Below are 27740 nucleotides of genomic sequence, written 5' to 3'. Positions count from 1 at the left end.
GCAGACGTGCAAATGATGTGGTATATGTTAGTTATCCTATGCAAATGGTTCCTGCAATCTCTTACTACTTGAGAATGAAGTAAACAAAAATGGTCTTCAGAAAAAGGGTGAGAGGGACCCCTTTTCTTCTCATGTGCTACCATTTTGAAGAACTGTGTGGATAATTGTGACTAATGCCTCTGCATTTATTTCTAAGAATTTTTAACTTAGTGTTGTACAGTGCATTGTTCATTACTTTAGAGAAATCATTGATGGTAGAAAGGAATCTTTAAATAGAGACCTCGCCACGACGCTGATGCCACAAGAATGTACCCAGGATGAGAGCAAGCAGAGCAGAGCGCTCACAGGACAGAGGTGTTTTTGCATCAGGCTCAAACGGTCTCCTTTAAAAGAAATACACAACACAACCAGCTTCCTCAAATGAATCATTGTAACTGTGTTGCGTTCATTTCCCTATTGCAAAGTTGACCAGTTTGCTTTGCAGTCTCTTTAGAAGCCAGACAGTTTGCTTCTCCAAACCAAAAATCCTTCTCTCCTACTTGCCAGAATTCTGGAAGAATTCTGTGTCATTTCTTTCTGAATGAATAAAGCACTGATTGAATTAAACTGTACAATTCTCTCCATCACTAACTCTACCATTTGGTTCAAGAGTCTCAGCCGCTAACTGCCACGTGTGTCTCCTGGTGTCTCCCCGGAGAAAGGGGCCAGGGGTCTCCCAGGCGCTTGTCCTGAGCCCGGAGCTGCAGCTTGTAATTTCTCCATGAGAAATGATTACCGCTTGTTTTAAAACACCCATGCTGTGTTGAATCCCGCACAGAAAACATTATGATCGCGACACTTTCCTGCTCATAACTGAAGCACACACTTTAAGACGAGTATTTTATATTCTCAGCTCCAATTAACCTGAAGTGTTTCTCTTCCCCGTCTCCCCATCAGCCCGCCCCCTTCACCCGAGTCTAGCCCTCTACCCTTTTGTAACAGAGTCTTTTTCAGGGAGGAGATAACTCATGCCACACGCTGCACTGTGATTCATGGACGTGGGCTCCGACGGAGAGGAAAGGCTAGGCTACCGGGTTGTGGGTAAGCAGCCTCACCTTCTTCACGACATTCCCACCTGGTGCCTCTTTGCCTTCATCCCCCTCTGGCTGGTTGTTTGAGAGAACAGACATAGAGAAGAGAAAATGCACGCTGCACCCAGCACAGCCCCGCCCATCCATACATATGTGGCTTTCCCATTCACTCCAATAATAATACCAATTACCATGCAGGCCGGGCCATTCTTATTCACATTTGCGGTTCACTGTGGACGTTTGTGCTATGCTCTGAGCCGCGCGGGTCTTCAGCAAAATCGATTATACAGCTGTTGTACAATCACTGTGAGTGAGACGGGCAGAATCCTGTTCAGCTTGCAGAATCATTTGTAATCGTGGAAGGTGGGATAGGACAGGGGAGGCCTGATTTCTCCCCAGCGCTGGGGTCCTTCTCTACGTCCTGACTGGTCCCAGGCTTAGGGTGCAGGGAGGCTGAACCGAAATGAGGAGGAACCGGAAAGCTGAGGCCAGTGGATTTTCTCTCTGGAGGGAGGATCTCTGGATTCCAGATTCGACGGACACAGGGGCCCCAGGACCCCACATCACAGAGGCTCTTCCTGGACTTTGGTGGCCAGACCATCGTAGGTCAGGCTTTGACTCAAGCTTCCTGAGCCCCCTCCACCCGAACCGCCAACTCAGGGATATGCTGTCTTTGCTGTTTTCTCTCTTTTCAGATCAAGGGTTTTTACTTGTTCGCACCCTCAGCAGCTTACATCTGTGGCCTGAACAGCATTATAGGTCTTTTGCTTTTACTTTTCTGAGGAACTCTGCTGGTTCGGCCTGCCTGAGAGACCCTGATTTTGAACCATCTGTGCCCCTTTCTTTTTCTAGGTTTGACCCCTCCACACTTAGACTCCGATTGGCTGGAACTGCACAAACGTAACGGCCTGCACGAAACCTTCCGCTCAGCCAGGTGCGGTCAGGTGCGGTCAGTACAACCCAGACTGTACCCGTCTCATGGACGAAAAGATGGATGTCTCAAGGAGGAACACACAGCTAATTCATGAAAGAATGAGACTTAAGTAGGCTAACTTTTTTCCCTTTATGTATATTTTATCTGTCTTTATTTATCAAACACTTTGATATTGCATTATCTTCTAAGAGCTTTGCAGAGACTCTATTGGATGAAACTGAATGCACTTTTTTTTTATATTTAATATGTAGGAAAATATCATACACTTAATGACATTTGGACAGCCACCTTCAACCAAACAACAGTTACTATGCAGCTGCCACTGCTTCTATATGCATGATATTTTTTTGTTGCTATTCCTGGTGAATAACTGAAGAACTGAAATCCTTTGAATGTTTAGCCAACAATCTCAAAATTAAGGGCCATTTGAAAAAAGAATGGGCTTCCTGGGTAGCTCAAATGGTAAAGAATCTGCCTGCAGTTCTGGAGACCTGGGTTTGATCCCTGGGTTGGGAAGACCCCGTGGAGAAGGGCATGGCAACCCACTCCAGTATTCTCCAGAGAATCCCACGGATAAAGCAGCCTGGAGGACTATAGTCCATGGGGTCGCAGAGAGTCGGACATGACTGAGCAAATTTCACCTCATTTAAAAAAGAAAACAAGCCTTTCCGCTGCTTGAAATTTTTCCATGGGACATCTTCTGGTAAAATCAAGAGAGTATCCGTAAGAAAACTCTCACTAGGGGTGTCAGCAGCTTGGAGGAAATTCCTGGAGACAATGAAAGAGCAGAAAGAGCAGAGTCAAAGAAGTGCTGCATCAACCATGCTTTTAATAGCACCAGCAAGAATACTGCGTGGAAAAACAGAGATGAACACTAACTCAGGTATTACACTGCGTGGCGAGATTTTAAGAATACCAAACCCCATTATTTCACTTACATTTCCTTTATATGTGTGCTCAGAGTGATAAATGATAAAAAAAAAATCTATGGCAAAATAACTGAAAAAGCTTTTTCAGTAATTATAAGACAATAATGCTAAGTGATAAGAAAGAATTGTGCTATGGGTTAATTAGCCACCATCTTTTCTTTCTCACAGAAACAAAAAAATATTCATTCATCTCACATTCAGTAGTGTCTTAGAAACAAGGAAAGGTATTCAGTAACTCATTTGATCCTCAGACGTGCTGTAAGAGGGGTGTTACTCCTCTCGTTTTCCAGATGAAGTGTGGAGGTGTGGACCTAACTTGCCTGAGGTTCCATGTCTAGTAAGTGATGGAGGTTGGATTTGAAGCAAGGTAATTAATGTAACTCTGGGGCACAAGCCTAATCTTGGATCAATCTGTCCTATGGACAAGATTTGTTCACTTTAAACATTGACTTGGAAATAAGATTTAGTGTTTGGTTTTGTTGTTGTTACATACATTTGAAATCGGGAAACTGCACAGAAATGTGAACCCCAGCTTTGCAGGAGGATTGAATCTAGGATGGTGGGTGTCCTTGTCGTCACCTGGGGACCGTGGCAGGGGTCGGGGGTGGGGGTGGGGGGTTGGCCGCCCTCCCTGAGAAGCCTGTGCCCCCGCCGCCCCATCCCTTTCTTTAACGTCCTCCCGCCCCTCAGGGATGCGGGGGGATGTCGGCCCTGCTGCTGTATTAGCGCAGGGGGCGCCCCTGAACGATCGGCTCACAAGCCACCGCCCCGACCCCAGCGCCCCCTTCTCCCCACGCGTATTCCACGCAGGGCAGGTGAAGTCAGCCCAAGGCAAATTGGAACACCTCGGGTCCAACGTGGGGAAACAGATCTGTCTTTGGCTATGGTATCACGGTGTCGGGCTTCCCAGGTGGCGCTCCTGGTAAAGAACCCACCTGCCAATGCAGTGATACAAGAGACCCGGTTTGATCCCTGGGTCGGGGAGATTCCCTGGAGGAGATCATGGCAACTCAGTCTAGCATTCCTCACTGTGAACCCCATGGACAGAGGAGTCCTGCGGGCTGCCATCCGTAGGCTCCCAAAGGGCAGACAGGATGGAAGGGACTCAGCACCACGCATGCATCATGCAATCGTCGCTTTGGCATCCCGTCCCGGGCGTGACCTCAGCGGGGATGACAGCAGCCAGAGGAGGCGGCTGTGGAATGGGGGAGGCCGGGCATGTGGACATCCTCGAGGGCGAGGCAGAGCCTGCGGGGCTGTCCCGGCCTCCGAGCCCCCCGCTTTGTCCGCGTGAGCGCTCTGCAGGAGAACCCAGCAGGTGACCGTAGAAGACGGCCCTGGAGCCGGAGAAGCGGAAGGAGCTGCCTGGGAGCAGTGGGTAGCTCGGCCCGGCCTCTGCTTCCCCATGGCCTGGGGATCCGTGCACCCAGACCGACGCCCCGCCGCCACCCAGCTCCAGCCCTCCAGCGGACACGCCGACGACGCCGCTTCTTCACTCGTGCTTTGCAGAAGCCAATGAGAAGCAAATGAAAAATTCCTGCAGAAGCTTTTTTCTTTTTGAGTTAATTTTTATTGAGCTTTACAGAGCTTTATGGGGCTCCATCCCTGTATGTCATGCCCAGGATGAGAGGCCGGAGCAAGGGTACCGTGCTGCACGCTTGCGTGCTGAGTGGCTTCAGTCGTGTCTGACTCCTGGGGACAGCACAAGGAATCAGTCACACACATTCATGTGGACTCCCCCTGTTGGACTGCCTTCCCATTCTGGTCACCACAGCGCGTCAAGTAGCGTTCCCTGTGCTACACAGGAGGTTCTCGCTAGTTGCCTATTTTACCCTTGGGGGCAGTGGTGCATATGTGTCAATCCCAAGCTCCCAGTTCCTCCCGCAGCCTCTTCTCCCTTGGTATCCGTTATCCATGTATTTCTTTTGGTGGCCGACCTTCGCCTGCAGCCCTAAAGGGAAAGGGGTTCTGGGAAACAAAGCTCCAGCTCAGCTGAATAAACACAGCACAACACCACAAGATCCCAAAGTCAAGAAATCCAGTTCTCACAAAGCTCTTGCCTGAGTGGCTTTGGTTTCCCATCCTTGAGTCACCAAGACAACCAGAAGCACTCCAGGACCCCAGACCACTCAGCCATGTGCTGTTTAGTAAGGGGCCTCCTGTAGTCTGCCCTTCCTACCTACCTAAAGTCTAGAAGATTCGTCTGGTAAATCCAGCTTCCATCTTCCAGTCTCTCTTCTTCCTGCACCAGTCTCCTCTTAATCTAGGTCCTGCTCTGCCACAGTGACTCAGGAATTCCAGGGAATTCCAGTCACTCGGAGGAGGCATGCCCCCATCCACACCACAGTCCCTCTGATCATACCCCAAATTTTCACAGAGCAAAGATGCATCAGGCTTTCCCTTGTGATCTTCCCATTGATAAGACATTAATAAGGCTTTAGTATATGGTCATTCTTTCTTTCTTTTTTTCTGACATACCAGAGCCAGTGTTTCTCAGTCCCTTTGCAGTAAGGCAGGGACATGTGACTAATTATGGCCAATGAACATAAGTGGATGTGTTCCTCTCAACTGAAGGCAAAGAGTAGTCCTCCCACGATTGTCCAGTCTTTCTCATCTCAGCCTGAGTGGAAAACATGGAGGCTGTTTGTTGAGAGGAAAACATGGGGGCTGTTTGTTGAGAGGAAAGCATGGAGGCTGTTTGTTGAGAGGAAAACATGGAGGCTGTTTGTTGAGAGGAAAACATGGGGGCCGTTTGTTGAGAGGAAAGCATGGAGGCTCTTTGTTGAGAGGAAAGCATGGAGGCTGTTTGTTGAGAGGACAAAAAACCAGGAGCCTGGATCGCTGAGCCATCAGTGGAGGAGAACCTCCTGGGAGAATCACCCGGCACACAGCAGACTTTGCACAAGAAAATGATGACCTTTGCACGTTTGGCTGCTGGGATTTGAGTGACCTCATGGGCTATAGAGGAGAAGGCACTGGCACCCCACTCCAGTACCTCACCTGGAAAATCCCATGGATGGAGGGGCCTGGTGGGCTGCAGTCCATGGGGTCGCACAGAGTCGGACACGACTGAAGCGACTTAGCAGCAGCAGCATGGGCTACAGCCTGCCAGGCTCCTCTGTCCATGGGATTCTCCAGGTGAGAACCTTGGAGTGGGTTGCCTTTCCCTTCTCCAGGGGATCTTCCAGGCCCAGGGATCAAACTGGCATCTCCTGCATTGTAGGCAGACTCTTTACCATCTGAGCCACCAGGGAAGCCCCCAAAATGCACTTATACATTTGCAAATTCCTTGTGCATTGTAAACAGATGTGAGGAGAACGGTTATAAATGACTTATGCCATACGTGCAACCGATGCCGAGAACATTTAAATTCCTAAATGAGGGAATGTGCTAGCTGTACAAACATTGAGAGCTGGTAGAAAGCTTTCTAACATCTCCTGTCAAGTCAGAACTCATTGAAATTGGGAAATTTTGGTTGAGATTCCAACACTCATCACAGTGTGATATCTTCAACTGAATTTTCTTAAGACCCTCATGTGTTCATAAGCATGGAATGCTCAAATCTCCTTTCACCTGCGTTCCATGCCATATACATCTGTATTGCTCCCCGATACAACCTCATTCCTTACTTAAGCAAGTTATACATATTTTCCTAGACATAAACTTTTGGCTTCTCAGAATCCCACGTTTGCAATGATGCTGTTGTGATGTCCCAGCCTTGTACCTGATAATAGTTGATGTTTGTTAAGTCAAGTTGAACTGACATGAATTAAAGTAGTAAGAGGAAGATGAAATGATCTATGTGCTGGGGACATTATCTCTATTATGAAGTGCCTAATATTTTGCACATGAGGAAATTAAGGTTCAGAGAGATTAGATAAGTTTAAAAATGTCAGACAAATAGTTGAAGTTGAAGCCCTTGAATTCTAAGATCTGAGATAAAGCCTGCATTCTACCCATGGTATCATGATATAATCTTAGATGGAAACAAATATAAATGGAATCAAAGGGAATTGACTGGTATCGAGCCAAAGTGGGAAATCCATCTCAAGGCAGAGATGTGAGGCTCAAGACTCTGTGGTGTTAATTATGGTATATCATTACAGCTAACACCAGTCACCATGTGCCTGTTTCCTAAGGGTGATTCTTTAAAATATTGAACTCTTAATATGTTTTTAATCTACTTTTATTAATAAAAGTTTTAGCTAATAAAAAAGTTTTGAACCAAACTCGTGGGTGATTTATGCGCTGTAATAACACCTCTCTCTTTCTTGGTGAGAGTGGCTCCTTTGTTCTTTTTTAATGTCTTTATTTTGGTTGTGCTGCATGACATGTAGGATCTTAGTTCCCCAACCAGGGCCTGAACCCGCACTCTCTGCACTGGAGAGTGAGTCTCAACAACTGAGCTGCCAGGGAAGTCCCAAGAATGGCTCCTTTGACCTCAGAGTATGAGAGAGAGGCCTGGTAAGTGTCGGTTCATAATACTTCTGGTCTTATTTGACCTGGCCACAGGGTGCAAAGCTGTCTGGAATGATCACAGCAGGGTTATTCACGGGTGCATCTGGGACCCAGAGAAGCTTTGTAAGAGGCAGGTTCTCTGATCGCTTAAGTCACCTCGTGCTTTCAAGGAAAAAGCAAAAACTTGAGTCCTATCGTTGTGGAATGGTACTCACAGACTGTTTTTGAAATAGATCAGATTCCATCGTCTCCTTTCTCAGAAAAGAAAACAATGCCAGTACCGTGAACTGATCTTATGATTTCTATGGAGTATTCACACACCCATTATCTCATCTATTGTATCATTTGAGACCTCAGCCCTAGGAGGTTAAGTAAATTGTCTCAGATCACATGGTTAATTAGTGATAGAATGAAAATGAAGTGTTAGAAATCCGAGGTTTATTAAACGTGTGTTTGTCACTGAGTAATTTGCTTAACAAATATGTGTTGCATAGTATCTTATAGACATTGTATTTAGAATGTCGCACTGGCATGGCAAAAAGAGAATGTGAAATAGTCAATAAATCCTGAATTGTCCTCAACCTGCAGACAATCTAATATTAAAGAAAGAGTTGTCAGTATCAAGTGGGGAGTGACAAGTGCCGATGAGTGGTTCTAGTCATTTTCTTGGGGAGTTCAAGTAGCTCAGTGAAGAGAAAGATGCTCAAGGATTTCTTTTCTATTTGGATAGATTTTTAGGTAGATGGGATTTGGTTATGTAGTCCTGCAGCAGTAGAAAGCAGAGGGAATTGTTCTAGCCAGGGACAAGAGGCAGAAAGTATGAGAAATGCGGAAAACAATGAGGCCTTTCCCCTTATTTCTCAGTCACATTATCTTTTCACATTTTAATGTCCAGAATACCATGCATTATCTTAGAGTCGGTTTCAGAAGAAACTTACCATCCATTAGGCTATGGAGTAAGATGTGCAAGAAATGAATAATGGAGTCTTCAATCAGTGGTGCCTCCTCATCAAGGGCTTGCAACTCATCTTGACAAAATCAAGGGTGAATGAAGAAAAAAGAAGCAGAAGCTGAGACTTGACATTTAAGTTGTGGAGAAATCAGGAAAGGTCCTTGCATAACAGATTAAGATTGTTGAGATTCTATTAGAAGGGCGATCAGGAGCCACTGGAGGTTTTTTGAGTAAGAAGCAATAGAATAAGAATTGTGTTTAGGAAATTAAATTGACAGCAATATATGAGTGGGATGAGAGTAGAAAGATAGTGGGGGGGTGGAAACTGAAAGGTGATTAACATAGTCAGAAGAGAGATCATCTGACCCACTGATTTGGTTACTGAACTGCAAAGTGAGTGAAGTCGCTCAGGCGTGTCCGACTCTTTGCGGCCCCATGGACTGTAGCCCACCAGGCTCCTCTGTCCATGGGATTCTCCAGGCAAGAATACTGGAGTGGGTTGCCACTCCCTTCTCCAGGGGATCTTCCTGACCCAGGGATTGAAACTGGGGTCTCTTGCATTGCAGGCAGACGCTTTACCCTCTGAGCCACCAGGGAAGCCACGAGCTGCAAACCATCCCTAAACTTAGCAGCTTAAAAACTCACCATTCATTCATCCCTTAGTTTTACAGCTGGCAGTGTGGATTTGTCCCATCCGGAAGGCGCTTCCGGCCTCGATGAAGCGTCAGCGCTGGCTGTCCTAGGAGGGCCTCGTTTGGGACGGCACAGCGCCGCCGCGTATTCCGTCACTGTCCAGGCGGGCTCAGGCTGGAGACGCTGAGAGCAGGGCGAGTTCCTGCAGCGAAACACACCTCGGCTCCTAGCGGGCGTGGTGTTGCTCCTACCGTGTCTGTGAGTCAAAGCAAGTTGCAGGATCAGACGGGACTCAAAGGAGGGAAAGCAGGGTCCACCTTTGATTCGTGAGTGGCAAAGCCACGTTGCAAAGGCGTAAATAAAAGGGAGGATGGGGAATAAATATGGCCATTTCTCCCCAGCAATCTGCCACACTCCCCAGTTTGTTTTCTTCGTGGCTATTTTTCATTATAATTTTTTGCCACTTTAGGAGGAAAAAGCCATTTTCTGAAACATGTCTTATTAGTGCGGGCGTCCTAAGTTGCTGCAGTCGTGTCTTACTCTTGGCGACCCCGTGGACTGTAGCCCACCAGGCTCCTCGGTTCATGGGATTCGAATCAGGAAAGGATACTGGGCTGCAGTGCCTTCCTCCAGGGGATCCTCCCAACCCAGAGACGGAACGCACACCTTTTATGTTTCCTTCATTGGCACCAGCGCCAACTTCCTTACCGCTAGTGCCACCTGGGAAGCCCCGAGTAGATTAGGCTTATTAGTAATTTCCATCTAACTGTCACTGCCCTTGCTCAAAGGAAGCAGCAATATTGTTTTGTTTCTCGTTTAAAAATCACTCATTCTATTCTGATGAGTCAGTTCTAATCTGTTAAGCTGGAAACATTTGGAATGTGGTAAATATAACACATTTAATAATATTCATTAATGTGGTTTTATGACTAAAGTTACCTTTTTTCCCCCCTTATTTCAAATTACATTACAATAAACACATCATACTAGACCTAGGAAGTGAAAAGTATAATTCAGTGGTGACTAATGCGAGATATTTTAAAATGTTAAAAAAATATATTTGGTGCTTAAAATATTGAAATTGCTTTCAATCCAGAATTCACTGACCCACTCATTTGAGAATTATTTAATTTCCATCTTTCTCATTCCATTGATAAGTCAGTATTTAAAGATCTTGAGAAGTCAAGGGAAACCTGTCTGATACATTTCATGGACTAATAGGGACAGAATAAAAAGATATTTTAAGAAAATTTCCCTTCAATGTGAACCAAAAAGATAAACGTTTTCCTCCCGAATCTATTTTATAAATATTTACTTCATGTAGAAACGCCTCTGGTTTTCATGTAGCTGCTTCTTTGAAATTTAAAAATGTACAAAGCATATTGTTAGAAGCATCTAGGATCCATTTCATTAGCGTGAATATTCTCACTGGATCAGGTAACTTCATTTTCTACCTACTTATTGAATCTGTTTCTCCAATTCCTGGGTACCGTCATTTCTCCAGTTCAGATCTTTATCACCTTTCTTCTGGACAAACAAAGTAGCCTCCTAAGTGACAGCCCCGCTTTCATTTTTCCCTGTTTTGCAATGTGCCCTTTTGCTCCTCAGAATATTTCCACTGGAGCAGTTGCCTAGCCAGGCATTCTTCTTGTTTTTCACTTGTAGCTAATTTACAATGTTGTGTTACTTTGAAGTGTACAGTAAAGTGATTCAGTTATCTGTCTAGTCTTTTTCAGGTTCTTTTCCACTATAGGTTATTATAAGACATTGAGCAGAGTTCCCTGTACCATACAGGAGGACCATGCTGGTTATCTGTTTTATATATAGTAGTGTGTATCTGCTGATCTCGAGCCTCTAATTTATCCCTCCTCCCGTCTTTCCCCTTTAGTAACCATAAGTTGCTTTCTGTGCCTCTAAGTCTGTTTCTGTTTTGTAAATCATTTCATCTGTATATTGGGCTTCTTTGGTGGCTCAGATGGTAAAGAATCTGCCTTTTAATGCAGGAGACCCAGGTTCAGTCCCTGGGTCAGGAAGATCCCCTGGAGAAGGGAATGGCTACCCACTCCAGTATTCTTGCCTGGAGAATTCCATGGACAGAGGAGCCTGGTGGGCTACAGTCCATGTGATCACAAAGAGTCGGACACAACTAAATGACTAGCACCACTCATTTGTATCTGTTTCTTTATATTCCACATATAAGTGATATCATGCGATGCTTGTCTTTCTCCTTCCGACTTGCCTCACTTAGATGATAATCTCTAGGTCCACACATGTTGCTGTAAGTGGCAGTATTTCACTATTGTTTCCTTGTACGAATGTCCCACGTCTTCTTGACCAGTTCATCTATTGATGGATACTTCGGTGGCTTCCATGTCTTGGATTGTAAACAGTGCTACTATGAACACTAGGGTGCATGTATCTTTTTGAATTATGATTTTCTCTGGGTATATGCCCAGGAGTGGGATTGCAGGATCATATGGTCGCTCTGTTTTAGAAATGTTCTTTAAAGAAAATGATTTATGTTTAAATAATTTGGAAAATGCTATACCGTATCTTCCATGCTTGCAGTCATAAACCCCACTAGCACATTAAAACTTTGAGGAGTCTTGAGTAACTTGGAGATAGTACGGTGCTTTTGTCTTCTGCATTACCCACGATCACCTTGTTTACTCTGAAGCTCCCAGGGCCTTAGGGAAAATTAGGATAATTACAGTAGGAACTTTTGGGGTTTCCCTGGTAGCTCAGATGCTAAAGAATCTGCCTGCAATGCTGGAGACCTGGCTTCGATCCGTGGGTTGGGACAATTCCCTGGAGGAGGGCATGGCAACCCACTCCAATATTCTTGCCTGGAGAATCCCCATGGACAGAGGAGCCTGGCAGGCTATAGGCCATGGGGTCACAAAGAGTCAGACATGACTGAGCAAGTAAGTCCAGCACAGCACAGAGTGAAAATTTGGAGAGAAAGAGTCAGTCTTTCAACATTCAACTTCCAAAAAGGGACTATGAAGATTATGGCTAGAAAGTCAAAACCCCTGCTTTATTGAGAAAGAATAGGCTTATAAATTCCAAAATATGTTTCATATCAAGATCCAGGTTTAGTGGAATCATAGCTCAATTTTCTAAATTTAATTTTTATTGTATTATAGTTTATTAAAAATTTTCAGGTATACAGAAAAGTGATTCAGTTATACATATAAATGCACATGTATATTATTTTTATATTTTTTTCCATCGTATGTTATTATAAAATATTAAGTATAGTTCTCTATTACTGTATGTCCTTATGGCTTATTTATTTTATACATAGCAGTGTGTGTATGTTAACCCCAAATTCCCAATTTATCCTTTCCTTCCTTTCTCCTTTGGTAACCATAAGTTTGTTTTCTATGTTTTTGTGTTTTTTTTGGTAAGTTCACTTGTACTGTTTTTATTTAGATTTCATGTTTAAGTGATATCATATGATATTTAAAGCTAAAGCTAAGCTAAAGGCAGAGGCAAAAAGGAAAGATATACACATCTGAATGCAGAGTTCCAAAGGAGTAGCAGGGAGAGATAAGAAAGCCTTCTTTGATGATCAATGCAAATAGAGGAACACAATAGAATGGGAAAGACTAGAGATCTCTTCAAGAAAAAGAGACAGCAAGGGAGCATCTCATGCAAAGATGGACACAATAAAGGACAGAAATGGTATAGGCCTCACAGAAGCAGAAGATACCAAGAAAAGGTGGCAAGAATACACAGAAGAACTATACAAAAAAGATCTTCATAACCCAGATATCCACAGTGGTGTGATCACTCACCTAGAGCCAGACATCCTGGAATGTGAAGTCAAGTGGGCTTTAGGAAGCATCACTATGAACACAACTAGTGGGGGTGATGGAATTCCAGTTGAGCTATTTCAAATCCTAAAAGATGATGCTGTGAAAGTGCTGCACCTAATATGCCAGCAAATTTGGAAAACTCAGCAGTGGCCACAGGACTGGAAAAGGTCAATTTTCATTCCAATCCCAAAGAAGTGCAATGCAAAAGAATGTTAATAATACCACATAATTGCACTTATCTTATATTCTAGCAAAATAATGCTCAAAATTCTCCAAGCCAGGCTTCAACAATATGTGAACCAAGAGCTTCCAGATGTTCCAGGAGGATTTAGAAAGCACAGAGGAACCAGAGATCAAACTGTTAACAACCTTTGGATCATCAAAAAAGCAAGAGATTCCAGAGAAACATCTACTTCTGCTTTATTGACTATGCCAAAGCCTTTGACTGTGCGGATCACAGCAAATTGTGAAAAATTCTGAAAGAAATGGGAACACCAGACCACCTTACCTGCCTCCTAAGACATCTATATGCAGGTCAAGAGGCAGTAGTTAGAACTGGACATGAAACAATGGACTGGTACCAAATTGAGAAAGGAGTACATCAGATCCGATCAGTCACTCAGTCATGTCCTACTCTTTGCAACCCCATGAACTGCAGCACGCCAGGCCTCCCTGTCCATCACCAACTCCCGGAGTTCACTCAGACTCACATCCATTGAGTCAGTGATGCCATCCAGCCATCTCATCTTCTGTCGTCCCCTTCTCCTCTTGCCCCCAATCCCTCTCAGCATCAGAGTCTTTTCCAATGAGTCAACTCTTTGCATGAGGTGGCCAAAGTACTGGAGTTTCAGCTTTAGCATCAGTCCTTCCAAAGAAATCCCAGGGCTGATCTCCTTCAGAATGGACTGGTTGGATCTCCTTGCAGTCCAAGGGACTCTCAAGAGTCTTCTCCAACACCACAGTTCAAAAGCATCAATTCTTCGGCACTCAGCCTTCTTCACAGTCCAACTCTCACATCCATACATGACCACTGGAAAAACTATAGCCTTGACTAGACGGACCTTTGTTGACAAAGTAATGTCTCTGCTTTTGAATATGCTATCTAGGTTGGTCATAACTTTCCTTCCAAGGAGTAAGCATCTTTTAATTTCATGGCTGCAGTCACCATCTGTAGTGATTTTGGAGCCCAGAAAAATAAAGTCTGACACTGTTTCCACTGTTTCCCCATCTATTTCCCATGAAGTGATGGGACAGGATGCCATGATCTTAGTTTTCTGAATGTTGAGCTTTAAGCCAACTTTTTCACTCTCCACTTTCACTTTCATCAAGAGGCTTTTGAGTTCCTCTTCACTTTCTGCCATAAGGGTGGTGTCATCTGCATATCTGAGGTTATTGATATTTCTCCCGGCAATCTTGATTCCAGCTTGTGCTTCTTCCAGTCCAGTGTTTCTCATGATGTACTCTGCATATAAGTTAAATAAACAGGGTGACCATATACAGCCTTGATTTACTCCTTTTCCTATTTGGAACCAGTCTGTTCTTCCATGTCCAGTTCTAACTGTTGCTTCCTGACCTGCATACAAATTTCTCAAGAGGCAGATCAGGTGGTCTGGTGTTCCCATCTCTTTCAGAATTTTCCACAGTTGATTGTGATCCACACAGTCAAAGGCTTTGGCATAGTCAATAAAGCAGAAATAGATGCTTTTCTGGAACTCTCTTGCTTTTTCCATGATCCAGCGGATGTTGGCAATTTGATCTCTGGTTCCTCTGCCTTTTCTAAAACCAGCTTGAACATCAGGAAGTTCACGGTTCACATATTGCTGAAGCCTGGCTTGGAGAATTTTGAGCATTACTAGGGTGTGAGATGAGTGCAATTGTGCAGTAGTTGAGCATTCTTTGGCATTACCTTTCTTTGGGATTGGAATGAAAACTGACCTTTTCCAGTCCTGTGGCCACTGCTGAGTTTTCCAAATTTGCTGGCATATTGAGTGCAGCACTTTCACAGCATCATCTTTCAGGATTTGGAATAACTCAACTGGAATTCCATCACCTCCACTAGCTTTGTTCATAGTAATGCTTTCTAAGGCCTACTTGACTTCACATTCCAGGATGTCTGGCTCTAGGTCAGTGATCACACCATCGTGATTATCTGGGTCATGAAGATCTTTTTTGTACAGTTCTTCTGTGTATTCTTGCCATCTCTTCTTAATTTCTTCTGCTTCTGTGAGGTCCATACCATTTCTGTCCTTTATCGAGCCCATCTTTGCATGAAATGTTCCTTCGGTATCTCTGATTTTCTTGAAGAGATCCCTAGTCTTTCCCATTCTGTTGTTTTCCTGTTGCCCTGCTTATTTAACTTATATGGAGAGTACATCATGTGAAATGCCAGGCTGGATGAAGCACAAGCTGGAATTAGGATTGCTGGGAGAAATATCAATAACCTCAGATACACAGATGACACCATTCTTATGACAGAAAGCGAAGAAGAACTAAAGAGCCTCTTGATGAAAGTGAAAGAGGAGAGTGAAAAAGCTGCCTTAAAACTCAACATTCAGGAAATGAAGATCATGGCATCCGGTACCATCAATTCGTGGTAAATACATGGGGAATCAATGGAAATAGTGACAGAGTTTGTTTTCTTGGGCTTCAAAATCACTGCAGATGGTGACTGCACCCATGAAATTAAAAAACACTTGCTCCTTGGAAGAAAAGCTATGACCAACCTAGACAGCATATTAAAAAGCAGAGACATTACTTTGCCAACAAAGGTCTGTCTTGTCAAAGCTATGGTTTTTCAAGTAGTCATGTATGGATGTGAGAGCTGGACTGTAAAGAAAGCTGAGCACTGAAGAATTGATGCTTTTAAACTGTGGTTTTGGAGAAGACTCTTCAGAGTCCCTTGGACTGCAAGGAAATCCAACCAGTTACTCCTAAAGGAAATTAGTCCTGAATATTCATTTGAAGAACTGATGGTGAAGCTGAAACTCCAATACTTTGGCCACCTGATGTGAAGAACTTCCTCATTTGAAAAGACCCTGATGCTGGGAAAGATTGAAGGTGGGAGGAGAAGGAGACGACAGAGGATGAGATGGTTGGATGGCATCACCAAACTCAATAGACATGGGTTTGAGCACGTTCTGGGAGTTGGTGATGAACAGGGAGTCCTGCTCTGCTGCAGTCCATGGGTAAAGAGTCGGAAATGAGTGAGCGGCCAAAGTGAACTGAAATGAGCATATGATATTTGTCTTTCTCCATCTGACTCACTTCATTAGTGTGATAGTCTCTAGCTCCTTTTATCAAAAAATATTGAGAGGTTATTCAGAAAGCAGTGGTGTATGAGGAATGCCTTCCAGAGAGAGAAAGGAACATGATATTTTTCAGGACAGGAAGAGGCAATATTTGGAAGGGGTAGGTAGAAGATAAGGATGCAGCCGGATCATTCAGGGGCTCAGTACGCTCACCTCCATGGACCTTGATCCAAGGAGCACCAAAGAGGTGAGGTAAAAATCCAGGCAGGCAGAAAGGGAGGTTGAAATCCAAGATGTGAACACTCTTTATTGATAGCAGTTTTAAAAGGACACTGATTTGCAAGTCTCCTTTTGTGGCAATATAAGACACCTGTAGTGCAAGAGAAAAGATGAGGCACACATTTAGGCAGAAAACAGCGGGGGATTTTATCAGTGGAGACTGCCTTGACAGACGTCTGGTGTGGACGGAATTCAAAATCCTTGCATGATCCAGTGGGGGCAACTGAAAATTGTTGCTAAATAAGAGAGTGGATCTGCTGTGGTTCATCTTGAGTAAATGACAAGCTGATCCCTTTTGAGACACAGGAAGCAGAAAGAGGGAGAGTTCGAAGAGTGACAGTGGAATGCGCTCACAGCTGTGCTTTTCCTGGGAGAGCAGACAATGAATCAGTATCACCTTGGGAGGCAGACGCAATTAGAACAAAAGACCACCTCCCACAGTTAGGTGATCAGAGTTCAACAAGGGAACACCCAGAAATCATTCAGTTGCAGCTCCATACAGAGACAATTTTGGAAAAGAAATTATGGGAGACGATCTGGAAGAGGAAAATTGTTTGAAAGGGAGTTTAATCTTTAAACTGAGTGAGAAGATTTTCAATTGGAAAAGATTGAACTACCTGTAACTGAAAATTTTACATTATTTTCTACCTATTGTTAGAAATTGATATTATAAAGAAATCTAGTTATGTAGACATATCATAGAATTTTATCCAAGCGAGTTGTAGGTGTAAACTATCTACTGTATACAGAAATAAATCTGATTCCTCTTTTAATCCAGAGTCCCCCAAATTTATTCTTCTAAAAACATATCTTAAAAAAATACATTATATTTTCCTCTCAGAACAAGTATTGAATGGGCAATCCTTTGGAAAATAAGGTCCTATGCTCTTATGAGAGTTATCACTTAAAAAATAACCTCTCTTTTAAAATTAATCTTATTTATTTGTTTTAAAAATGCTTTTGGAATTCTTACATGTTTGAGGCATTCTTCTAGGTTCTAGAATTTGAAAATGACTCAATCCTAAATTCTGACCTCAAGAAAGTCACAGATTTGCAGAGGAAATATGTGATTGTTTTGACAACATATATACTAATATTAGAATAGTACAGAGAGAATGACCATGAACCTTGGGCTGCATAAAAATTACGAAGAGTTTCACGTTTTTCTTTTTAAGGGTTCCTGCTTTCTCTTTAAGAGTACAATGAAGGCACGTGTATTCTCTCTCATCATTTCTGTTCTACATGGTAGTAGAAGATTAAGAAAGTGAACTAAGGCAAGGGAAGATTACAAGAAAGAATTAAAACTTAATATTCGCAAGTGATGTGATTGTGTAATAAATAATAAAGAATACATGAAACATCTATTAGACCTAACAGTGAATTTAGTAAGGTCACAGCACACAAAGTTATTAATAATATACCTGAAGCAAAGATTTAGAAGGTCAAATTTTAAAAGCTCTATTTAAAATAGCACTGAGGCATAAATGCTTAAGGATAAATGTAGTAATACACTAAAAACCTCTACACTGAATCCACAGAAGATGAGAAAAGAGAAATCATTGATAAAGGGTGAGGTATACCATGCGAATGGATAGGGAGCCTCAGTGTCATCAAGGCGTCAGTTCTCCCCAAGTTGTACAGATTCAATGCAAGCCAAATCATAATCTTGGCAATTTTTTTTCTATGTTAGAAGTTGATAAGCTATTCTAAAATTCACATGGAACTGGAAATAGCCTGCAGAGTGAAAATAACCTTGAAAAAGGAAAGGTTACATTCAGGAAGGCTTACATTTGTAGCTTCAAGTCCTACTGTGTGCGTGTGCTGAGTCGCTTCAGTCGTGTCCAACTCTGTGCAACCCCATGGACTGCAGCCCATCAGGGTCCTCTGTCCATGGGATTCTCCAGGCAAGAATACTGGAGTGGGTTGCCGTGGCCTGCTCAAGGGATCTTCCTCCAAGGCTTACTATGAAGCTACATTAATCAGGACAGTGTGGTGTTTATGAAAGGATAGTTAAGATAGAGTGGAGAATTCAAAAATACATCCACACTCACACAGTCAATCGATTTTTGACAACACTACTGGAGAATTGCCATAAATGATGCTTGGACAAGGGAGAATGCACACGGGAAAATAAACGTTGGCTTCGATCAGGCCATATGTTAACTCGTGATGGCTGCAGACCTAGTTTTAATTCTAAACTTGCAAAACTTATAAAAGAAAACCTAAGAAAAGAGCTTCAGGACTGAGGATTTTGTGAGAAATTATTTTCAAAATATAACTGGAAAAAAAACAAACAAAAAAGAACTTGTGTCCTACAATTTGATAAGAAGACAATTCAGTCAAGAAAGCCCTGCATAGACTTTACAAGGGAAGAAGTACATGTGAGCAATGAATGGATGAATAAAAGGCTCAGCAGTATTAGTCAGAAGGAAAATCAATTAAATCACAAAGAGTTATCACTCCATACTTAGTAGAATGGTTTAAATTTAAAAAGACCAGTCACTCTAAAAGTTGTCACCGATATGAAGCAAGCAAACTCCTCACACACTGATGGAGGAATGTAATGCAGTACAATCAATTTAGAAAACTGTTAGGTATTTTTTTCTTCTTCAGGTTGAGAATATATCCTCCTGTGATCTAATGATTTCACTCCTAGGAATTTACTCAAGAAAAATTAGGATATATTTTTGCACAGACTATATTGGAAATGTTTGTAACAGATTTACTCATAATAGTTCCAAAGTATAAACAACTCAGATGCTTATAAGAAAAGAATAGATAAATAATTCTGATATATTCATACAATTGAATAATATTAGACTACAAAAATGAAAAACTATTGAGCTCATATAACAACATGAATTTTTCAAACAATATATTAAGAAAATGAAACCAGGAACAGAACGCTGTACACTGTATGATTTCATATGTATGAAATATATTTGGCCCATATAGATTTCTAGAAAAGAAAACACTAATCTACTGGAACTGGGGATTTATCAGGAAGAGGAGAGAGGGGAATTTCTACAATAATAAAATCTTTTTTTATGTCTTAATAGAAATGTGAATTATATGGATGCAGGCATCTATCAAAATTCATTGAGTTGTACACTTAAAATTTATATATTTTACTGTATATACATTTTACCATAAAACCTAATATTTTACATATTTGTTGTTGTCGTCTAGTCGCTAAGTCGTGTCTCACTCTTGCGAGCCTGTGGACTGTAGCCCGTCAGGCTCCTCCGTCCACAGGATTTTCCAGACACAAATACTGGAGTGGGTTGCCATTTCCTTCTCCAGGAGATCTTTCCAACCCATGGGTCAAACCAACGTCTTCTGCTTGGCAGGCAAATTCTTTACTACTGAGGCACCAGGGAGCCCCGATGAGCACATTTATTAATATGTACAGCTTTAAGAGCAACTTCTTCCATATGTACTCCTGTTAAACAATTCTACTGAAGATATTTCAGATTTCTTCTAAGGTCTAAGCAGTTCACATTAAAAAGGTAAAAATCAACATTAAAGTCTCACCTACCTGTCGCCCTCTAAGAAGCTGACTTCAGAGCCATCTGCTTTCCTAAAGATGCTCTTTGGATTCTGGTCCCAGCCAATATCATCTACTCCATATGCTTTATGGTTATACCTATTGGTATTTGATTAAAATGTGTGGATATGTCAATTTAAAACAAAGGCTAAATAATATAAAAATACTAAAATATATACTAAAAATATAAAAATATATACTAAAAATATAAAAAAATAAAAGTACTCTCTAAAAAAGTAAACTTTCAAATCACTTGGTAATGTGCAATATAATGGAAACATAAAGGGAAAAGAATTTCTTAAAGCTTAAGTAATTTCTTATGCTATATGGATGGGGAGGTAACTATTAGAAACTTGCAGAATTACTATTAGAGACTGAAATTAAAACTAAAAAGGATAGAAAGCATTGGCTGTTTCTCCTGTTCAGATGAGTATATTCCTCCAACACTTTTGTTCTTAAGAAAGGTTATTATAAGTATCCCTCCCCTGTTTTTATGCTATTCCAACTTCTCAACCTTAAACCTTACTTTCTCATTAATGTTTTAGAACTATAAAGGCACAATATCTTAAGACTAGTAAAATTATTTTGCATTATACACAATGTTACTTGGTAAGAACAATTAAAGCTGTCAATTCTTTAGAAAGTCGTTCCTGAAATTTGTGTTCTTCAGTTTGATGACGCAAGTTGGACGTGAAATCTAAAGCAGGTTCACTTTGAAAGACTTCACGACTGGCATCAGTGCAAAGCACGATGCTATTTTCACACTGAAAAATAGAGGTAGTGAAGCCAGGCCAAATCATTGGCTTATCAAACAGAATGAATGCTACAAAGTAACCCCTATGAACTGTAACCCCGATGAAGTAACCCCTGTGAATATCCTACCATGTTTTATATGTATCAAGTTATGCTTTTTACCTGCATTAACTTTATTTAACTTCATTAACAGGTCAAAAGTATAAGCCCTGGGGAAATTAATTTTTATCTTTTATATTTTATATTTTCTGGATAAAGACTAATCTTTTAAAGATCTCTAACAGAAAAGCATCTATTTCTGCTTTATTGACTATGCCAAAGCCTTTGACTGTGTGGATCACAATAAACTGTGGAAAATTCTGAAAGAGATGGGAATACCAGATCACCTGACCTGCCTCTTGAGAAACTTGTATGCAGGTCAGGAAGCAACAGTTAGAACTGGGCATGGAACAACAGACTGGTTCCAAATAGGAAAAGGAGTAAGTCAAGGCTGTATATGGTCACCCTGTTTATTTAACTTCTATGCAGAGTACATCATGAGAAACGCTGGGCTGGAAGAAACACAAGCTGGAATCAAGATTGCCGGGAGAAATATCAATAACCTCAGATATGCAGATGACACCACCCTTATGGCAGAAAGTGAAGAGGAACTCAAAAGCCTCTTGATGAAAGTGAAAGTGGAGAGTGAAAAAGTTGGCTTAAAGCTCAACATTCAGAAAACGAAGATCATGGCATCCAGTCCCATCACTTCATGGGAAATAGATGGGGAAACAGTGGAAACAGTGTCAGACTTTATTTTTCTGGGCTCCAAAATCACTACAGATGGTGACTGCAGCCATGAAATTAAAAGACGCTTACTCCTTGGTAGGAAAATTGTGACCAACCTAGATAGCATATTCAAAAGCAGAGACATTACTTTGCCAACAAAGGTTCGTCTAGTCAAGGCTATGGTTTTTCCTGTGGTCATGTATGGACGTGAGAGTTGGACTGTGAAGAAGGCTGAGCATGGAAGAATTGATGCTTTTCAACAGTGGTGTTGGAGAAGACTCTTGAGAGTCCCTTGGACTGCAAGGAGATCCAACCAGTCCATTCTGAAGGAGATCAGCCCTGGGATTTCTTTGGAAGGACTGATGCTAAAGCTGAAACTCCAGTACTTTGGCCACCTCATGCGAAGAGTTGACTCATTGGAAAAGACTCTGATGCTGGGAGGGATTGGGGGCAAGAGGAGAAGGGGAGGACAGAGGATGAGATGGCTGGATGGCATCACTGACTCGATGGACGTGAGTCTGAGTGAACTCCGGGAGTTGGTGATGGACAGAGAGGCCTGGCATGCTGTGATTCATGGGGTCGCAAAGAGTCGGACACGACTGAGTGACTGATCTGATCTGATCTGAACAATGAATATTATTTTATAATAGTATTATAATAACTTTCCAAGTTCCATTTTAAATTGATACACTAACTTTATTAAACTTTATTATTTATATTTATTTAAGAGTTGAAAAATCTAGTTGAAAGCACCTATAATTATTTTAATAAAACTAAACCACATAAGCTGCAATCCTGATACACTACAGTAATTTTTGAAGCAATTGTCATTAGTTGGCTAATTTTGTTACCTGAGAGCAAATATAAACTTTTTGCTGCACAACTCCATGCTTTTTCCCCATGACAGATAAATAGCATATGATCTTTAAAACTCCAAGTATTCTGGAATGTCTCCTTTATTGTTCAAGCCAAGTTAAATGTTCACTTAATGTGATGGTTGCCATTAACAGCCATAGTAAATCTTATCATTTCACAGTAGAATGTCACTTTCAAGGTTTGTGACAAAACCTAAGAAATAGACACTTTCCACTTCATACAAACCTATGATTTGGGATATCAGTTGGGTCACTTGGGTTATAGTAATTCCTTCCAATTTGTTGCAAATTTATGATCTTCAAAAGCCTGCTGAATAATAGTGTGTTTATATCAATCCCAGTTTTCCAATTTTTTCCCTCACTCCACCTCCTCCCATAAAGACCTACTGTAGAGCACAGTGAACTCTACTCAGTTCTCTGTAACGGCCTATAAGTGAAGCCGCTCAGTCGTGTCCAACTCTTTGCGACCCGTGGACTGTTGCCTACCAGGCTTCTCCATCCATGGGATTCTCCAGGCAAGAATACTAGAGTGGGTTACCATTTCCTTCTCTAGGGGATCTTCCTGACCCAGGGATCGAACCCAGGTCTCCTGCATTGGAGGCAGACGCTTTAACCTCTGAGCCACCTATAGGGGAAAAGAATCTAAAAAAGAATGGATATATGTATGTATATTAGAGAAGGAAATGGCAGCCCACTCCAGTATTATTGCCTGGAAAATCCCATGGACAGAGGAGCCTGGGGGGCTACAGTCCGTGGGGTCACACGGAGTCAGACACGACTGAGCGACTAACGCACACGCAATGTACATGCATAACTGACTCACTTTTCTGTAGGCCTGAAACTAACACAACATTGTAAATCAACTGTATTCCAATAAAAAGTGTAAAAAACCCAGATATTAAACTATACTTAGTGGGGATGATTTTCACAATGGTATGGACAAACAATTCTGAAATAACACCGTGTCCTGTGATTGAGCAAATATGTAAGCATATTGATGATAATGATGCCAGATTTGTCTCTATTGGCACTGTGAATATGAAAAGATGGCAGCTAGAATAAATAGAGGAATGTTGCACTGGAATTGGAATCATCAGGTAGATTCATTGTTTATAATATATAAATAAGACACAGAAATGAGTGTGCATGCATGTGTATGTGTGTGTGTATTTCTTACTTTCCAAAAGAATGAAAAAGTCCGATTTCCAAAATCAGAAACAATTTTCATGCAAGGAAATAAAAACGTGCAAGTCCAAAATACGTAGATCCAAATGGATATAAAGAGAAACGGATGAACACACACGTCAGGTGGCGGGGTGAGGGAGGGGCGGATGGGGAGGGGAAGCAGGCGTCTCATGCGGTGGGGGCCGCCTGCTTTTCCACAACCCTCCTGCCGTGCTCAGCCCCTTTCTCTCCCACCCCCCTCTCTCCCACCCCCCTGCTTGGAACAGCCTCCCTTGTCCTCATCAGCTTGGTGTCTGCTTCCCTCACTCCTTCCCAAGGCTCAACTACATTCCACCTCCTTTGGGAAGCTTTCTTGAATTCTTAGAAGCATCTCAGTGAAGTAATTATTGACAACTTGTTGTCCATCTTGCTTTTTCTTTATCTCTTTCTCAGCACAGGCAGCACCAATTCTTTTCCTGTTTTGTAGAGCTCTCTTTTCTCTTAGAATTATGTTGTCTTCTATATGCCTATCTCCATCTCCCCTACCCCCACTGGTGGGCACTTAGGTTTTAACTAATTTTTTTCATGCTTTTCTATGAAGGATCCTCTAACATGAATTGCATTGTATTAAATTGTATTCCATCAATTGGTGGTGAGCTATGAAAATGAAAGTAACAGGGGTCAATTAAGTAAAAAAATTAGTTTATTTTGATGCCAGCTGTGAAAAATGGATAAGATTGGCTGGAAGCCAATCATGGAGGCCCTGTAAGGTACCTCCTTCCACCTGCTTGCAGATAAAACCTCATTCTCTTATTCAAGAGAAAAAATGTCAGCAGAGGACTACAGCTCTCTTGTCCTGTGACTTAGAGATGGGTATTATCTTGCTCCTTGACTGGGCAGTTCTGCACTGGGTTCCCTGACAATGAGCAGCTCTGTCTCTACTTGGCCAAACAAGTCACAGTGATCCCCCAGTGATGGGCATCAGTGGCCGTGGAGGGATCAGGATGTCGGCTCATCCCGGACCAGAAGGAAACCTCATGCTCGCCTCTAGGGCTCCCTTCCTCTTTCCTTGGCTCTTACTGAAAATAAACTTACAGAAGCCACACAACTCCTCTCCCAGTCTACCATTCTTTAAGGAAATTTGAGGAATTGCCCAGTGTGGGTTAGACTTTATGGATCAGGCCAGTTAAAACACCAGATAGAACATGTTGCAGGAGGTAGCCTCTCTGCAGCTCAGAGCTACAAGTCATTTGACAGTTTTGCCTTGATGGATACAGGCGTTGTAACCCTAAACAACTCAGCTGGTTGAGCCTGGTCACATTGCTATAATGAGAGCTGACTTGCACACTGAGTCCAGACGAGCACCTGTTTAAGACAAAACCCCAGAATATACCATTTCTGAAGGTATGCACAGCCCTAGGGCATGAGAGGCCTTGGGGAATCATCATTCCCAGTGTCTTTCTTTGTATTTTTAGATACCTCTTCAGACCTGCTTTCTAATATTTCATAATTATGAAAATTACTGTATATTCAGTTTCAGTCAGTCACTCAGTCATGTCTGACTCTTTTCCATCCCATGGACTGCAGCCCGTCAGGCCTCCCTGTGCATCACCAGCTCCCAGAGCTTGCTCAAACATGTGCCCATTGAGATGATGATGCCATCCAACCATCTCATCCTCTGTCGTCCCCTTCTCCTCCTGCTTTCAATCTTTCCCAGCATCAGGGTCTTTTCCAATGAGTCAGTTCTCAGCATCAAGTGGCCAAAGTATTGGAGTTTCAGCTCCAACATCAGCCCTTCCAATGAAAATTCAGGACTGATTTCCTTTAGGATGGACTGGTTGGATCTCCTTGCAGTCCAAGGGACTCTTAAGAATCTTCTCCAACACCACAGTTCAAAAGCATCAATTCTTTGGCCCCCAGCTTTCTTTATAGTCCACCTCTCACATCCATACATGACTACAGCTTTGATTAGATGGACCTTTGTTGGCAAAGGTCCAAATGTCTCTGCTTTTTAATGCTGTCTAGCTTGGTCATAGTTTTTCTCCAAGGAGAAAACATCTTTTAATTTCATGGCTACAGTCACCATCTGCTGTGATTTTGGAACCCAAGAAAATAAAGTCTCTCACTGTTTCCATTGTTTCCCCATCCATTTACCATGAAGTGATGAGACCAGATGTCATGATCTTAGTTTTCTGAATGTTGAGTTTTAAGCCAACTTTTTCACTCTCCTCTTTCACTTTCATCAAGAGGTTGTTTAGTTCTTCTTTGCTTTCTGCCATAAGGGTGGTGTAATCTGCATATCTGAGGTTATTGATATTTCTCCCAGCAATCTTGATTCCAGCTTGTGCTTCATCCAGCCCAGCATTTTGCATGATGTACTATGCATACAGGTTAAATAAGCAGAGTGACAATATACAGCCTTGATGTACTCCTCTCCCGATTTGGAACCAGTCAGTGTTCCATGTCTGGTTCTAACTGTTGCTTCTTGACCTGCATACAGACTTCTAAGGAGGCAAGTAAGGTGGTCAACTTTAAGAATTTTCCACAGTTTTTTGTGATCCACACAGTCAAAGACTTTGGCATAGTCATTAAAGAGAAGTAAATGTCTTTCTAGAACTCTCTTGCTTTTTCGATGATACAATGGATGTTGACAATTTGATCTCTGATTCTTCTGCATTTTCTAAATCCAGCTTGAACATCTGGAAGTTCTTGGTTCATGAACTGTTGAAGCCTGGTTTGGAGAATTTTGAGCATTACTTTACTAGTGTGTGAGATGAGTGCAATTCTGTGGTAGTTCGACCATTCTTTGGCATTGCCTTTCTTTGGGATTGGAATGAAACCTGACCTTTTCCAGTCAAGTGACCACTGCTGAGTTTTCCAAATTTGCTGGCATATTGAGTTCAACACTTTCACAGCATCATCTTTTAGGATTTGAAATAGTTCAACTGGAATTCCATCCCGTCCACTTGCTTTGTTCATAGTTATCCTTCCTAAGGCCTGCCTGACTTCACATTCCAGGATGTCTGGCTCTAGGTGAGTGATCACACCATCATGATTATCTGGGTCGTGAAAATCTTTTTTGTATCTTTTTTTGTTCTTCTGTGTATTCTTTCCCCCTCTTCTTAACATCTTCTGCTTCTGTGAGGTCCTTACCATCTCTGTTTGATGCAATAGAAGGACGTGTAGCCATCTTCTCCTGCAAGAACTCTAAAATAAACATCTGTTTATAACTGATATTGATATGGTAATTTCCAATTTACTCAGTGTGATCAGATCTCCAGTCTAAGCATATTCTCATTATAAGGTCATAGGTATGACATTTATAAAGACGATACAATAACTTCCTTTTTATAGATGAAGAAATAGAGATTTGGAGAGGTAGAAGCAATTTCTATTATCAAAGAAAGAGAACTATGTAATGGAGGGTTGAAAAATAAGAAGTAATTCACAGAAAACTGAGTGGTTAATAAACCACATCTTGGGTATTTGAAGAAAATATAATAAAATAGAGGGAAGAAGCATAAATGGGTATTATCTGGCCAAATGTGGCAAAGCAGGCTGGAATAAGGTAATTCCAAAGTGCATTACCTCGAGGACTTGAGCTTGAGACGTTCCAGGATGTTTCTCGGCTCTGTCGGGGAATGGAGATGTTGCTGATGGAACAGTGATTTTCTTGGTCCTTGTCCTCTCAAGGGTAAGAATTCAGATGAGTGACATAAAGAAGTTTCAGGCAGAAGGAGGTTTATTAAGCAAAGCAAAAGAACTCTCTGGAGAAGGGGAAAGAGCAGGCTGCCTCCGCCTGGAAACAGCAGCAGTGAGGGCAGGGCTCCGTGTTTTAGAGTCAAGTCCCGCCCCACAGGCTACCTCATTGGACGGATAAGCTGACTGACAGTTTCAGGTTTTATACCCTTTCACTTAGTGCGCAGGACTTACCCATAAGCACTCAAGCCAAACCCACTGGGCGGGGGGCACGGCCAAAACGAAAGCTATCTTGTTACAATTAGGGCACACTGAACTCCGGGGCACTTTGAGTCACCTTTTAGGTCTTGGCACACTTGCACCAACCTGTGCAGGAGGTTTTATCTTGCTTGGGCCTGATAAGGCTAGAAACTTCGCCTTAAATTAAGCCTTAACTAAGCTTAGCTTTGGGCTTCCCAGGTGGCTTAATGATAAAGAATCTGCCTGCCAAGCAGAAGACATGAGTTCGATCCCTGGGTCAAGAAGATTCCCTGGAGAAGGAAATAGCAACCTACTCCAGTACCCTTGCCTGGGAAATCCCATGGACAGAGAAGCCTGGTGGGCTACAGTC

General features: G+C 42.3%; 1 long non-coding RNA gene across 2 annotated transcripts; it reads right to left on the bottom strand.

Moving 5' to 3' along the window:
- Window positions 1-4492: 4492 nt before the first annotated feature.
- LOC112587295 lies at window positions 4493-27163 on the bottom strand. 2 transcript variants are annotated; one of them, XR_006553381.2, is made up of 3 exons: window positions 27020-27163; window positions 8989-9232; window positions 4493-4625 (listed from the first exon to the last, which is right to left on the bottom strand). It is a non-coding gene; the product is annotated as an uncharacterized LOC112587295 (long non-coding RNA). The 2 variants fall into 2 exon arrangements; XR_006553376.2 differs by lacking the exon at window positions 4493-4625 and adding an exon at window positions 7027-8419.
- Window positions 27164-27740: the final 577 nt, after the last annotated feature.

This window comes from Bubalus bubalis, chromosome 1, assembly GCF_019923935.1.
Source record: "Bubalus bubalis isolate 160015118507 breed Murrah chromosome 1, NDDB_SH_1, whole genome shotgun sequence".
NCBI lineage: Eukaryota > Metazoa > Chordata > Mammalia > Artiodactyla > Bovidae > Bubalus > Bubalus bubalis.
The sequence above is the reverse complement of the archived record's forward strand: the minus strand, read 5'-3'. Positions and strand labels throughout refer to the sequence as shown.